At 43.5% G+C, this 13,133-nt stretch overlaps 1 protein-coding gene across 1 annotated transcript in view; it reads right to left on the reverse strand.

Annotated features, from left to right (window-relative positions):
* Positions 1 to 416, reverse strand: part of RFWD3 (ring finger and WD repeat domain 3) — a 42,610-nt gene extending 42,194 nt beyond the window's left edge. The window contains exon 1 of the mRNA XM_043599675.1: positions 286 to 416. The gene's annotated coding sequence lies outside the window, so the exon portion shown is untranslated. The remainder of the gene's footprint in view (positions 1 to 285) is intronic.
* Between the last annotated feature and the right edge of the window lie 12,717 nt (positions 417 to 13,133).

A 13,133-nucleotide genomic window follows, 5' to 3' on the forward strand; every position in this document is an offset into this window, starting at 1 on the left:
GGATGGAGAACGGCCGGCGGCGGACTCTTCTCCTGCCTTTCCTGCCTTCACCCCCACCTCCGGCACCTCCCCGATCAAGCCAGAAAAAGCGTGGGTTCGGGGCCCTCAACCCCAACCGTTGGGGCCGCCCGGAGCCACCGAACCTCCCTATGCTGCCAGGTTCTGTGCCCGCCCGCAGCTCCCCTCGTGGGGGCGACCCCAGGCCCTGCAGCCAGGGATCCAGCCCGGGAAGTTATCCTGGAGCCAGGGGCCCAAGGCCTGGGTAAAGGCAAGTGCTCCCCTTACCTAAGGCCGGGGAGTACACTGCAGGGCTTGCAAAATCGCTGCGGTGGCGGCCGTTTCTTCGGAAGAACTCGCACACTTCGGGGGCAGCAGCTACTTCCTGAGCAGCTCCAGCTGCCCGCCCGACTTGCGGGCGCAGCCTGCTCCTATTGGACAGCACTCCTAGACGGCAGCCAATACCCTCTCTTCTTCTTCCGTTGGTCTCCGCGGGCTGAAAAAGCGGCACTCTCATTGGCTGGTTCTTCATTGGCTTGTTCTTCGTAAACTGCGCGAGGCCACGCGCAAGGGGTCCTTGTACAATTGGTAGAAATCTTCGTCCGTCACCTTGTGCCCAGCCCACAAAGAGAAGACTCCAACAAGGGTTTCCCCGCTCTTTATTTGAACTTTCTGGCGGGAGAAAGTTATAAAAAGATCCTTCGGATCTTTCTGGAGCCCGATCCGTGGGACAACCCAGCTCACGTATATCCTTTCGTGAGGTTGAAGAGCTCCTGAAAAAGAACTTGCTTACACCATCTCTTTAATCCCAAACCATTGCAATAAATTGCTTGCTAATAGTGGCAAACTATTGTAACTAGGTGACTATGGTCACATTATTTGACAGCAAACATTTTTTTGAGGAATCTTGCTTAAAGTCGAAATCTCACTTTTTAGAAGGAAGACCTAAAAATCTAAACCTCAGGCAGAGACTGCACATTGCCAAAATTTTATTTACTCAGCTGTCAATTTTCAGTGGAATTGGTGGCAGAGGAGAGCATAAATAATTGAAAGTCATGGATAATCCAATTTTCTCCTCTGAACCTGTTAACCAAAGTCAGTGTTAGCATTTGTATTTTTTTCGTTTCCTGCCGCCTAAGGGACCTGCTACTGAGCTGTAGAGCCTGGCTAATATGAGGAGAAAGAAACTTGCTTTTGTAAACAAACATAAATGAAAAACGTATGTACTCATATAAATCCTGCATGTTCAGTGGAGCAAAATTAGAGGATGCAGAGAAGCAAAAAACAAAAATGGTCTCTATCCAGAGAAATCATTATTAACTTTGTTTAAAATCTTCATTTATCTAAATATATACATTTAGATATAGATGGGATAGTGTTTTAATATTAAAGTATATTTTTTGAATTGCTTGCCATGTTAATAAATACATAGGCACATTATTGAATACTGGGTGATTCTTTGAAAAAATTTTAAATAAAAATAGGCGACATATCACGTGATAAAAAAAATTGGACAACACAAAGAGCTATTTAGTGAAAAGTATACAGAATGTTTCTAAATGGTTCTGATATTCATTCATGATGCACCTGCTGGACTAGCTAGGAGAAAAACAATAAAGACACAAGTCAGAAACTTATAGTCTTGGGCACCTGGGTGGCTCCGTCCATTAACCACCTGACTTGCGCTCAGGTCATGATCTCACTGTTCGTGAGATGGAGCCCAGCGCATAGCCTGCTTGGGGTTGGTTCTCTCTCTCCCTCTCTCTGCCCTTTCCCTGCTCATGCTTGCACACGCTCTCTCTCTTAAAATAAATAAACTTAAAAAAAAATAAAGTGCAGCACATCCATAAAACTACAATACGCTGCAGAGCTTCAATGCAAGTTGGGAAAAAGAACAATCTCCTTTACCAAATATTGACGACCAGAACAGTGTTGGCCTGAAGTCCTTTTGCTAATTCCCGTAGCAAAGAGATCATAGACTTAAATGTAAATTCTAAAAACTATAAAACTTCTGCAAGAGAGCAGGAGAAAATATTCCTGACCTTGGGTTAGGTAAAGATTTTTTAGATATGACCCTCAAAAGCATGACTCATACGAGCAAAAACTGATCATTTGGATCCCATCAAAATTTAAAACTCTGCTCTCCAAAAGACATTGTTTGGAAAATGAAAAGATGAACTGCATACAGGTAGAAAAAATTTGCAAATCACGTATCTGATAAAGGATTTGTACCCACCATTTATAGAGAACCCTCAAAACTCAATAACTGGCAAAACAAAACAACCCAATTTACAATATGGGCACAAGATTTGAACAGACACTGGGCCAAAGAAGATGTATCGACAACAAGTTAAATGAAAGGATCCTCAACATTACTAGTCATTAAGGGAATGTAAATTAAAGGCTCAATGACATACCACCATTATATAATTATTAGAATTGCCAAAATTAAAAATCCTGGCCATACCAAATGTTGGCTAGGATATAGAGGAACTGGAGCCACACTGCTAGTGGCATGGAAAATTCCACAACCCTTTTGGAAAACAGTTTGACAGTTTCTTAAAAAGTTAAATGTGATCTTATGATCACATATAATCCAGCAATTTGTTTTTAGGTTTGTACCCAACAGAAAGGAAAGCATATGGTCAAATAAAGACTTGTACGTGAAAGTTCGTAGCAGCCTTATTTCTCATAGCCAAAAGCAATAAACAATTCAAATTTTCATCAACAGGTGAATGGATAAAAAACGTGAAATCCATACAACGCAATTGTTTTCAACAGTCAGAAGGAATGAATTAGCAATACATGCAAGCACATGGATGAATCTCCAAATAATTATATTGAGTAAAAGAAAGCAAACTTTTACACACCAAGTGATTTCAGGCACATAAAATCTTAAAATGGAAACTATTCTATAGTGGCAGACAGGAGGTCAGTGGTTGCCTAGGGGGAAAGGGGAGTAGAAGGCAGTGATTACAAAGGAGCATGAGGACGCTTTGGGAGTTGATGGGTATATTCATTATGTTGATTGCGGTGGTATATACAGACATCAAAACTTATCAAATTACATTGGGGGGTCTGGGTGGCCCAGTTGGTTAAGCCTCCGACTTTGGCTCAGGTCATGATCTCCTGGTTTGTGGGTTCAAGCCCTGCGTTGATTCTGTGCTGACAGCTTGGAGCCTAGAGCCTGCTTTGGATTCTTGTCTCTTCCTCTCTCTGCTCTTCCCCTGCTCACACTCTGTCTCTCCCTAAAAAATAAGTAAACATTAAAGAAAGTTTTAAAAACTTATCAAATCACACACTTTTAAGTATTATAGTTTATCGTATGATAATTCTACCTCAAAAATGCTGCTAAAAGTCAAGATTGTGGGGCAGGAGTGGATTGTATGGGCCTAATGGAACTTTCTGGCATGATGATAATGTTTATTATCTTGATGGGGTTTGAGTTACTCACGTGTATACATTTGTGAAAACTCATCACATGGTATGTTTAATATTTGTGCATTTCACAACATCGAAAATTTACCTGCCCCCTGCCCCCAAAACGCATAAGCAAACATTAAACTCTAGTTCATGATAGAAATGCTGAACTGTTTAGAAATGAAGTGTACTGATGCCTGATATTTTCTTTTAAATGCATAAAAATAAGGATGGATTAATGGGTATAAAGAGGCATGGTTATAGGGGTGTGTGATAAATATAGTACATCGTTAGTTGTAGAATTTAGGTGATGAGTACACAGGTGTTTGGAGTGTAACCCCACTGATTTTTTGGTGTATTTGAAAATTTTCATAAATAGTGTTGGAGAAAAAAATTAGGTACAAGGCCTTAGAGGATGTCCTGTGGAAGAGAGGGACCCAGGAGATTGTGTTGTAAGTTTCTTTTCTTTTTTTTTTATGTTTTATTTCATTTTTGAGAGAGAGAGAGAGAGAGAGAGTGCAAGTGGAGCAGGGACAGAGAGAGAGAGGGAGGCACAGAATCCAAAGCAGGCTCTAGGCTCTGAGCTGTCAGCACAGAGCCCAATGCGGGGCTCGAACCCATGAACTGGGGGATCATGACCTGAGCCAAAGTCGGAGGCTTAATCGACTGAGCCACCCAGGTGCCCCTAAGTGTTGTAAGTTTCACAGTGAATCCACTTCTGCTGTGGGTCTGCCTGAGTATAAATAATTAATCTACAAGAAAGACTTCTCATTGTACCTCCTACAGCAAAGACAACAAGGGATTTTAAAGATGAAAATTGTAGTACCTGATAAACTCTAGAAAAGAATACTTTTAAATGTTCAGCCTGTCCATATTTATTCTTCTCCATTTTTTTATTTATAGAAAAAATATGTTCCAGGTTTTTAAAGAAACAAGAATAAGTAAACAGTAAAAAAAAAAAAAAAAAAGAATTCAGCCATAATTTTATTCCTCAGAGATGATTACTAGACCATAAGCTCCAAATGTATTTTGTCTATTGTCTCCTCAGTGATTGGAACAATGCCCAGCGCATTTGCTATTGAATGACTTGGGATGAGTTCTGGCTGGGTGGGTGGGTGGGGGAACAACACGCAGAGGTAAGTGTTGGTGTATCCTTGGTAAAGCATACACCATGAGCAAAAGCATAAAAATTCAGAACAAATGGCCACATGCAGGAGACACGGGTCTGAGTCCGTCAGGGTTTAAGATTGAGAGCTCTTAGGCTAACATACTGTGTCCTCTACAACACTAAAATAATTTTTAATAGATGCCAACTTTTAAAAATATGAAAAATTTACAGAAAAATATGAATTTTCAGCAACTTTTTTTTTTTTTTGCATAACAGAAAGCTCTGGAAATATTAGAACCCCTTTCCTATGTGATAAAAATAGGCTGGAGCAGAGTAGAGGCTGTCCTTCTCTACAAAGTTCATCTGTTTGCTGAAGTCCCCTCCAGGCTCAACTTAACACATTTAGGTTCCCCTCCTAGACTCTTTAGGTAACCAGAGTTTGCAGTCTCTAGTAGGAGAGCTCTGGGATCTGATACTGGAAGTTAGGTTTGGGTCAGATATACAAGGCCACGGGTATCCACTGAAGAATTTGTACCGATTTCTCTGGGCAAGAGGAAGGATTGAACAGTGTTTGCTCAGTTACTACCCTTTATACTCTGTAGTAACTTTAGTGGAAACACTTCCCCATTCCAGGGATGCTCTCCTCTGTCTGGAGCTTTGTGGAAGGTCTGAGAGATGTGGATCTAGAATGGGAGGAGACATTCCCAGGGACGGAGATGGTGTGAAGAAACTATGGATAAGCAGCTAATAACATGGTGAGATAAAAATCCGAGGAGGAGAAATTATCCCAGGGATACTGGAAAATGGAAGGAAGGAAGGAAGGAAGGATGGAAGGAAGGATGGAAGGAAGAGAGAGAGGGAGGAAAAAAGACAGAGAGAGAGAGAAGGAGAGGGGGGGGAAGAGAGAGAGAAAGAATATAGGCTGGCGTAAAGTAATCTGCCTTCTGAACCTACTTTGGACTAAGTAGTGGCCTTAGGGCACGGTTTCTGAATAACACTGATGTTTGGCTGGCTAATTCTTTGTTGTAGGGGGCTCTCCTGTGCACTGTAGGGTGCTAAGCAGTATCCGTCCACTAGATGCCAGTAGCATGCCCCACCCGCCGAATTGTGAAAACCAGCAATGTCTTAAGAGATTGCCAAATGTCCCCTGAGAAGCAAAACCACCCCTGGTTGTGATCCACAAAGGAAATCTTTCACAAATGTGAAAGAACACGTGTGGCTCATGCTCTTCAGACCGCAAAGAACCCCACCTTTAAGAGACAGCCACCTGGAGGGCTCACGTGCCTGGGAATCATCAAGGATCTCCCGCAACTGTGAAGGGCAGTCATCACCCAGTGGCTCCTAGTGCCGGTCCACAGATACTAGCTGGTAAATTTTAGAATCACAGCCTGGCATGGAAACAATGACATGAGAGGTTTAAAAAATTGCTCTGGCGCTCACATACCTCTCTGGATGCTAATGGCTGGCATCAAAACTAGGGAAGAAACAAGAAACAAGAGCTTCCAGTGACCCCACTGACCAGTCCGGGCAATGCCCACTTTGAAGAATGGACCTCCCAGGACAGCATTGATGGGAATCTCTAGTCTATTGAAAGGGGAACCCTTCACACCGGTTACTTTCAAACGGGATATTCCCAGTGACGATTTCCCAGAGGACAATTCCAAAGCCAAAAGAAAACAAGAAACTGAACAATCATGCCCGGTTTCCCTTTTTCCATACCTCTCTATTTCCATAAAGCTCTGAATTTTCTCATTACCACCCAGTACCACTCAACAGAGTTGAGTTCTGAGGGTCCTCAGAAGTTTGACTTGGACGTTCCTGCTCGGTTCACTGAGTTAGAATCTTCACGAGAACACAGACATAGCTGTATATTTAAGCTTTTTTTTTTTTTTTAACTTTTTAAAATTTATTTTTGAGACAGAGAGAGACAGAGCATGAACGGGGGAGGGGCAGAGAGAGAGGGAGACACAGAATCGGAAGCAGGCTCCAGGCTCTGAGCCATCAGCCCAGAGCCCCACACGGGGCTCGAACTCACAGACTGAGAGATCGTGACCTGAGCTGAAGTTGGAGGCTTAACCGGCTGAGCCACCCAGGCACCCCTGTATATTTAAGCTTTTATGGCATATTTATTATACACATTTTCCAGTATCTGAAGTGAGAAGTAGGGTGCAGAATTGACTCTCTTAGGCTTTTTTCTCCCAGTTTCTTAACTGATGGAAGTCTGTGATTTGCTCACTTGAAATCCTACAGGCTAGACACCAAGGCGACTTACAGACAGAACGAAATAGCACAATCTTGGGTGGGGGTGGGGGGTAGAGGGCAGAGGGCTGGTGTTACACATGACTGTCAGGGAAAAACTACAGGACGTATTTCCACCGGTATCTTCTACCTGGGTGTCTACACTAGTAACATTATGGGTTCAACTTATTATTGGGCAGCAACCAAGAGAAACACAGAGAAGTTTCTTCTGTATAAAATGGGCAACGCGGATCACTCGAGATAATGGTTATAAAGCACCTGTAAACTTGGTAAGTTGTAGTTGTCCTCGCATTCCTGTATTAGATACGGGGCTTTCTCAGTTGAGGACTCAACTCCACTAAGTGAGGCTGGACAGGGTGCACAGAGCCACCCTATGGCTTGCTTTCTCTCCGAAGCAGGCGAAGACAGAGGGTATTACATAAAAGCGAAATAAGTCAGAGAAAGACAAATATCCTATGATTTTGCATGTGGAATTTAAGAAGCAAAACAGATGAACATAGGGGAAGGGAAGGAAAAATAAGATGGGATAAAAACAGAGAAGGAGGCAAACCATAAGAGACTCTTAAGTACAGAGAACAAACTAAGATCAAACTCAGGGGTGGGGGATGTGGGTGGGGGATGGGCTACACAGGTGGTGGGCATCAAGGAGGGCACTTGCTGGGATGAGCACTGGGTGTTGTATGTAAGTGACGAATCACTAAAGTCTATACCAGAAACCAATACTATATGTTAACTAACTTGCATTTAAATTAAAAGAAAAGATGATGTGAAGAAACCAACTTTGCATCATGTTAATTAGAGTTTGTTGATTACTATAAAATTGAAAATTGCTGTTCTGCTTTCACTAAAAAAAAAAAATAATAAATAAATAAATAATCATGCCCCACGTCGGGCTCTGTGCTGACAGCTCAGAGCCCGGAAACTGCTTCGGATTCTGTGTCTCCCTCCCTCTCTCTACCCCTCCCCTGCTCAAACTCTGCCTCTCTCTCTCTCAAAAATAAATAAGCGTTAAAAAAAAATTAAAATTAAAAAAAGCAGCAGGTGAGAAAATAATATGGGGGCATCCCTCACCCCCTCTGGTCTATCGGACCCTATACTATAGGATGGCCAACCTGTGCCTTTGGATTTAATATGACAACTGTGAGTTACTCTGTTGGCCCTGCTTGGTCAACAGCGTGACTTTAAAGAAGCCACAGCACAACTGATGTTCCCTTTGCTCCACGCATGCTGGCCATTAGTGCCATGCCTTAGTGCAGAGAACTGCCAGCCCCAAACCCAGCCAGACACCCAACTCTAGGGGCAAGGTCAGGAAAAGGAGTAGACGCTTAGATGGCTCATTCCCCTTTCACTCACATGTTTACTGAGCACTGACGTCCTCTGACATCTAGCGCCCCGCTGGATACCGGGGATGAAAGGCTGAGAAGCACATGTTTCAGTCCGGTGAGGACCACGAGAGTGGCACAGGCACGGTGTTTGAGAGCACTTATATCCCACTGGCGAGGGGGAAAGGCATCTGAAAGTCAGGAAAGACCTATCTTGTGTTATTTAAGGGCTGTCCCAGGCACTTGCAAGGCTGGAAGAAAGTCATCTGTGGATGACAAAGAGAATATTCTTCTAGCATTTGGGAATTGTGGACACTGAGTTAACAAAACCCTTTCCTCTTCTGTAAAAGGATCTTTCAGTTAACTTAAAAAAATTTTTTTTAATGTTTATTTATTTCTGAGAGAGAGAGAGAGAGAGAGAGAGAGAGAGCATGACTGGGGGAGGGCAGAGAGGTAGACACAGAATCCAAAGCAGGCTCCAGGCTCTAAGCTGTCCACATAGAGCCTGACGTGGGGCTCTATGAACTCATGAACCATGAGATCATGACCTGAGCTGAAGTCGGACGCTTAACCCACTGAGCCACCCAGGCACCCCTCAGTTAACTTTTTAGCTCCATTCCCCTGAGAACCTGATAAGGGCACGTGGTCATCTATGTGCCCAAATATTGCTGATGATTAAAGACCCCTGATTGGTAAATTGCTTATGAGCTAGGGGTGGGGAGGGTATGAGAACTATAAATGAGGGATGCTGGGCTCTGTGGCCACTCTTATTACTGACACACCCTTTGTGGTGACACCTGAAGATATGCCCATGGAGTTGTTACAAGAGAATATTGACTCCTGTGTGTCATAAGGCTTCTAAGCCTGGATGGCCCCACACCCCCCGGAGGGGAGCTTCTTTTGCTAGCACCTGGGGTGAGAGCAAAGAGAATATCTCCTGGATGACTGTGGGGACAGCTGCGGGGACTCCCACTGGAGAGACGGATTTGATGCTATCCTCTGCCAAGCCATGTATCCTGCATGCCATTACTCTCAATGCCAAGTGTGGCTTATGGTAGTCCCATGAGTCTGAATGCCTAGTTGGATCTAGGAAAATCCTTCTGCAGGGACACAGAAGTGGTGTCCAGGTGTCCAGGTATTTAAGTGGAAATGACTCTTAGCCTGTCCCTGCTAAGCAGGTGTGAGGGAAGATAGGCATCAGAACAGCAGGCAGGATTGAGCCTATTCTGTGGTGGGCGCACGGAAAACTGTCCAGGCAGGTGTAGAGGTGAGCCCAGTGCTAAGGTTAAGGGAGAGAAATAAGCAAGCACAGCCTTTCCGGGAAACATGTGTCCCTTTCCCAGCATTAGTGACACAGGTCGAAATCAGAGTCACCTGGAAGACTGTGCTCGCCATCACTTTGTAGCAGTCTGTCACCAGGAAGCTCGAGCTCTTGATGTTTCCGTGGGGTTCTGCAGGTGCTTCCAAATGGTGCTGTCTGACACGACCAAAAGCATTATATACCCACATCAGTTGTTTGACGGCTATGGACGGAGGGTGAGGGGCCCTGGGACAGGGACGGGAGGCTATAAAACTTTTAGGCACTTTCAACTACCCATAAGTGCCAAGGGTCTTCATAATTTTACATATAGAAATTTTACATATAGAAAACCCAAAGAATTCATAAAATTCTTTTTACTAGAGCTAATAAATGAATTCAGGGGTACCTGGGTGGCTCAGTTGGTTAAGCCTCCGACTTCCGCTCAGGTCACGATCTCCCAGTTCACTAGTTCAAGTCCCATGTCAGGCTCTGTGCTGACATCTCAGAGCCTGAATCCTGCTTCAGATTCGTTGTCTCCTGCTTTCTCTGCCCCTCCCCCACTCACGCTCTGTCTCTCTCTAAAAAATAAATAAGCATTAAAAAAAGTAAAATAAATGAATTCAGCAGAGTTGCATGATACAAGACTAACACATGAAAGTCAGCTGTGTTTCTATAAATCAGTAATGAAAAAGACAAGAAGGAAATTAAGAAAACAATTCCATTTACAATAGCAGCCAAAAGAATAAAATATTTGGGAGTAAATGTGAGCAAGTGGGTGAAAAGACATGTACACTGAAAATTACAAAACAGTGCAGAAAAAAAAAAGAGCTCTAGGAATAAATACGTGGACCCCACTCCTCTCCATCCTGCCAATCTCTTGTAGGTGCCTCTATTTGCAGCCAATAAGCAAGTGAAGAAACTGACGCAGTTCACACACAGTATGGCGTGGAATGGGGGAAAGATGCAGAGTGAATCGGGAGAACAAATGGAAAATAACTAGCACATCTCGTAATTCTAATGTTTGATGTCTTTGTGAGTGTATTTCTGTTGCATATTGTTTCTTTTTTTTAAAAAATATAATTTATTGTCAAGTTGGCTAACATACTCTTGGTTTTGGGGGTAGATTCCCATGCTTCATCACTTACATACCACACCCAGTGCTCATCCCAAGTGCCCTCCTCAATGCCCATCTGTTGCATATTGTTTCCATCAGCTTTTACTCATGGTGCCTTTTTTCCTTGTGCGTTTTGTTTTGTTTTTATTGTGAGTTTATAGTCCTTGGAATTTTATCTGTGGGAATTTTAGGGGACCTTGATTTATGTTGCATTTCTCCACAGAAATTTATAAGGGCTCCTGCTGAAAGCCCTGGGGTTTCACCAGTCGGGAATACTTTACATGAAATTTTTGACCTGGGGTGTTTCAGACCACCCAGTTTGCATAAATTCAGGCTTCAGACCTCCATCCGGGCTGTGCTTGTGGTTCTACATTCTCAAGAGAAACTTTCTCCTCTCCATGCAGGCAGTGCCCTGGGAAGGTAGGTGTATTTCTGGTTCACTCTTACACTGACAACACAGCCCTTTGGGTTCTGTGGCAGACATATATGGTGACCCTGTTCTCACCCTTCTGTCCACCTCTGGTCTTAACCTTAATTGTGGCGGAAGGTTCTGTCTGACCACTGTCTCAGCTTTGATTTTGGCCACAGTTACAAGCGGAAGCTCCCACTCAGCTTGTAGTAATTGCATCCCATTTCAAGTACACACATCCATCTCTCTGCTTTTGCTCCAGGACCTTTGTCAAAGAATCCGGTTGGCTTACATGCCTGGACAACTTGTAAGTGAGGAGGGAGTAGACACCTGGGAAGAAATCCTCAACCAACAGGAAAGGATGCTGGTCGATAAACGTTCCAGCCTCTTGTCCTTTAGCTGGACAATCCTGGCAGATACCCTGTCTGCTTCTCAAGATGATCCTGTAGAATCTGCATAAGAACCTCACACACTCATCCTTAAAATTTAAAAAAATGTTTACTTTGAGAGAGAGAGAGAGAGAGAGAGAGATCTTAAGCAGGGGAGGGGCAGAGAGAGAGGGACACACAGAATCCAAAGTGGGCTCCAGGCTCTGAGCTGTCAGCACAGAGCCCGATGTGGGTGCGATCACAAACGGTGCGATCGTGACCTGAGCCTAAGTCAGATGCTTAAGCAACTGAGCCACCCAGGCGCCCCTCACATACTCATCCTTATATGCTCTCCCCCACTTTCCCTTTCTAATCCTTCCCAATTCCTCACTCTATTTCCACAATCACCTCCCAAATTAACTACTATGTCCATGTTCTCATTTCCCCCCGCTTTATGCTTTTGCCAAAACAAGATCTCCTTCTCCTTCTCCTTCTTTCTCCTTCTTCTTCCTCTTTATCACTTCTTTTTTCCTGCTACAAGCTTATAAGGTATTGGGGATGGAATGAAGATGAGAGTTCTGGCATTTTCCAAATTTCACATTCAACTTGCAGCATCCTTAGTAGATACAATTTATTCATTGTGCTATTATCACCTCACTGTAAAGAAAGCTCCAGTCAAATCTCTACAGCCAGCATATCTTCATAGAAAATTAGAACCAGAAACTCATCAACATAGTTCCAGGTTTCCCTCAAAAACATCAGATGAGACAAAACAGTAAGTCAAGAGAACACGTAAAGTGGAAAAGTGCTGGAATTTTACAACCAGCGACAGGTGATTTGCAAACAGTCACGAAGGCAGTCAGAAGGGGCAGAGCCCCATGCTGTCACCAGAGGGCAGCAGAGGCCAGAGAACAGGTGGAGAAGCAAGACTCCAACAATGTAACCCGTCAGAGATTTGACAGAGACAAGACTAACATTTATTGAAGCCTGTTACAAGTTGGGCATTGTGCTGGGCACAATAAGAAATGGTACAAAGTTCAAAGACAGAGAACAGAAGCCACAGCCAATGGAGGAAAAGAACAGAGTCCAGTTAAAAGGGCAGTTCTTCAGGTCAGCCAAGAAACGCCCAAAGACAGCCTATCTAGAAGTCCAAGCACAGCGCCAGAAATAAATAGAATGGCTAGGGCCTGTCCTCTGCCAGGGCAGCTGGCTTGTTGGTACAGAATCAGATAGGGTAAATTGCTCGGATCACTGAATCATTCAGCCTGGATATTTACACCAATCAGAATTTCAATGGCCCTTTGCCTGAGCAAACATTCAACTTTCTTGATGGTTTTGTGTCTGCTCCCACTACAGAAATAAATATAATCACGTGCCATGAGTTCCAGGCTTTCCCATCATGCTATCTGTGTTGGCATTTTGATAATGCCCCCTGCTTGCTTTAGATCTGATCTTTGGCTCATGTCTCTTGCACATGATAATAAATTCCCTGACTCTACTAGACGGTCGCTGAGCAAGGAATGCACCATGAGTACCAATTTGCTTGAGGTTAAGGGCCTCATAGCACTTATATTCTTTTCTGTACAGTGAGACTTACTGTCTTTCAAAGGCTCTGTGGAAATTCCTCACCCCCTGGAAAGTTCTAGTGGGCACAGGAAGCTCTGGGGGAATCTGTCCAATGTTCACCAAGAAGACTTTCTCATTAATAGGTTGGCTTGGTTTTACTATTTTTTCCCCTAAATCTTATTACCATGCTATAAACTTACTTAGATTTCAGTGTTTCTTATGAGTTTTGTTTCAATCTTTTTAAATAAGTTTTTTCCAGTGCCTTTTTTT

The sequence above is a fragment of the Prionailurus bengalensis genome, chromosome E2, assembly GCF_016509475.1.
Source record: "Prionailurus bengalensis isolate Pbe53 chromosome E2, Fcat_Pben_1.1_paternal_pri, whole genome shotgun sequence".
In the NCBI taxonomy this organism is placed as follows: domain Eukaryota; kingdom Metazoa; phylum Chordata; class Mammalia; order Carnivora; family Felidae; genus Prionailurus; species Prionailurus bengalensis.